The 3,137-nt window shown below is 55.8% G+C and overlaps 1 protein-coding gene across 1 annotated transcript in view; it reads right to left on the bottom strand.

The window, feature by feature from the left end:
• LOC108509671 (keratin, type II cytoskeletal 3-like) overlaps positions 1 to 3,137 on the bottom strand; it is a 27,052-nt gene that overhangs the window by 1,487 nt on the left and 22,428 nt on the right. The window lies entirely within an intron of this gene.

Below are 3,137 nucleotides of genomic sequence, written 5' to 3'. Positions count from 1 at the left end.
CCCCGCTGCGCCAGGATGGAGTCCAGCTGCCTCCTCAGGTTCTGGATGTAGTTCTCAAAGATCACATCCAGGTTCTTCCTCGGCCCCACCGGCCCCTGCTGCTGCAGCAGCTCCCACTTGGTGGAGAGGACCTTGTTCTGCTGCTCCAGGAACCGGACCTGAACCCAACAGGGGTGTGTGAGACATTCCCGAGGGGACATCCCACTGCTGGGCGCTTTGGGAGCCCGAGGGAGTCATTCCCCGAACCCCCAGCTGCGGCTCATTCAGGCATCCGAGCTCCTCAAGTGCATGAGGAGCTCAAACCTCCTGGGAGCTCACAGGGGTGTGTGAGACATTCCCGAGGGAACATCCCGCTGCCCAAACCTCCTGGGAGCTCTGGAGGGGCAAGGGAATCACTCCCCGAATCCCCAGCAGGACATGGCTTCCAAAAGCAAAATTCCTCCTTTCTTTCTCCTTTTTTTTTTTCTCCATTTTCCTTAAATTCTCCCATTTTTCTCCTCCTACGTTTCCACTCTCTTTTTCTACAATTAATATTATTATTTTTTTTTACCTATTGGAACAATTCCATTCCAATTTTACAAACTATTTTCATTTCCAACTGGGAACGTTGCCCCACGTTATTTTTTAGGAGCCTCAGATCATTTTCGACCTCCCAGTGAACGAAATCCCATTGGTCTCCATATCCGAGAACATTCCTCTCATCAGTCAACTCCAATTTCCTAATTCCAGTTCCAAATTCCAATTTATGGAATTTATTCCCTAAATAAGTCATAGATTTTTAAAAAAAAGCACGTTCATACCCAACATTCTCCCATTCAGACAATTTAAAGGGAACTCATCTGCACTTGAGCTGAAATGAGGAATGGCCGGGATTTACTTGGAAGCTCATTCCTGGATTTTAAGTTCCTTGAAATAAACTTATCCCTGAGAAAGCACAGACTTAAGGGAACACTTGGATAAGGGAGTGTATCCCGATCCCTTTGGCCTGGCTGCCCAGAGGGCACCGGAGGCAAAACCAAGGGATAACTTGGATCAGGGTTTGGGATCCACAAATATCCCTCGGTTTCTCCACGGACACAACATTTTGGCATTTCCCGAGGGAAACTCTCCCTGCCCAACACCAATCCGAGGAGGACAACCTTCCCCTCTCCACAGAATTCCCCCAGAATTCCCCCATCCCGAAGCAGACCCGCTCACCTTGTCGATGAAGGAGGCGAACTGGTTGTTGAGGGTCTTGATCTGCTCCTTCTCCTGGCACTTCACCTGCTGGATCTGGGGGTCGATGTCCACGTGGACGGGTCGGAGCAGGGTGGGATCCACCTGCACGGGCTGGATCCCCCCGGGGAACCCGGGGCCGCCCCGGACGGGCCCCACAAAGCCGCCGATCCCTCCGACGACCCCTCCTGGGATTCCGCCGAATCCTCCCACGAATCCTCCGCTGAATCCCGGGATCCTACATCCGTAGGAGCCTCCCACGGACATCCTGGCGCTGCCCCCCAGGTTGTGGAGGCTCCGGCTGCTGAAGCCCCCGCAGCGTCCCCCTCCTCCGACCCCTCTGGACGTGGAGAAGGAGCTGTAGCTGATCCGGCTCCGGCCGCCGCTGCCCCCGAACCCGCCGCCCACGGCGGAGCAGGAGCTGAAGCCCTTCCTGCTGCCCATCCCGAAGCTCCTGCACACGGACTGACGGGACATCCCAATGCTCCACAGAGCCCAAGGCGCGGAGGACGAGGAGATCGGCGGAGCTGGGCTGGTGCCGAGGGCAGAGAGAAGTGCTCGGAGTCTTCTCTGGCTCCCCGGCTCGGGGCATTCCCTTTTATCCGCTGCTGGGGGTGGGCCGGGGCGGCTTGGGCGTGAAGAGGAAACACATTTACTGTCTCCATCAGCTCCGTGCGGTTTCCAGGCTTTTGCCAAACCGGCGACTCCACCCAGAAATCCTCCTGGCCGTGCAGAAGGGGATGGGGAGGCGGGAGCAGGTTCTCCCTGGATAAGTGGACTCCCGTATCTCTCCGGCATCTAAAAAAATATGTTTTACAGCGATGGTGTCATGTTCTTCCCTCCTCCTCCTCCCACCTCCCTCCCTGCTCCAAACGACTCCGCGCGTCGCCTGACTCGGGGTTTTTTCTCCTGACGCCCCACGCCGGGCAGGATTTTGGTGAAACCCGGCTGGGATGAGGCTTTCATTTCACAATCGCCCCCTCCACACCCCTCAAGCACACCCCGAATCTCCTTCCCAAGCGGAAAATTCCCGCTGGCTTTCCAAGGGGGAAAAGCGCCGCGTAAGGAACATTTGTCGGCCGTCAGCGTTTCTGTCCCGCCCGGGAAGGAGCCGTTTGGTCCCTTCCCAAGAGCCTCGGGTGGGTGCCTTCCCTCCAGAATGTGTCCCCTGGGGTTTGGGACGAGCAGGGCCCGGGTTTCCGAGCACCGGAGGGGGATGAGCAAGAGAACAAGGATGTCCAGCTCCTTCCTTGTGCTTTTCCAGTGGCCACAGGGACTGTGGAGCCCGGGGAGGACGGAAAGGACGCTCGGGGCAGTCGCTGTGCTAATGAGGACTGACAGGAACGTTTAATTTCGTGCACCGGCTGCCTGGTGACCGAGCTGGAAACTCACCCGAAGAACATTCTGCAGATGCCTCCTGGGGAATCGTTAATCAACTAAATATTTTAGTTAAATTTATGGAATTTGGGGGGAAAAAAACCCACAATATTTCCACCATTCTTATTTCCTGAAAATCATCAATAAAAGTCAATTCCGTGTTTTCAGGCATTTCAGCAGTCCAGGGATATCCCGGATTTCACCTTCCCGAGGGGAACATGTGCCTGTGCCGGAGTTTTGACACTCACACCTGAGATTTGGGCAGGTAAATGTGGTTTGAAGGTATCCCCAGGAATCTGCCGGTGGCCACAGACTCTGCGAACCCTTCGGAAAACCAGCCCAGGGAACCGCTTCCAAAAGCCACCGGAGGGATGAGAAACGTGGATGTTGTCAACTGGAAGAGGGGGCTGCTGGACCCTCGGGCTGGGCAGAACGGAGGGAGGGGGAAGGTTACCCTGGAGGGGGATTCAACTGCTGCCCAAGGGTTATCCCACCCCTGAGGGACCCTAAAACCACTTGGCCGAGGTTATCCCACCCCTGAGGGA

This window comes from Lepidothrix coronata, unplaced genomic scaffold (genome assembly GCF_001604755.1).
Source record: "Lepidothrix coronata isolate B3197 unplaced genomic scaffold, Lepidothrix_coronata-1.0 Scaffold386, whole genome shotgun sequence".
NCBI lineage: Eukaryota > Metazoa > Chordata > Aves > Passeriformes > Pipridae > Lepidothrix > Lepidothrix coronata.
Note: the sequence above shows the minus strand (reverse complement) of the source record. Positions and strands in the feature narration are given on the sequence as shown.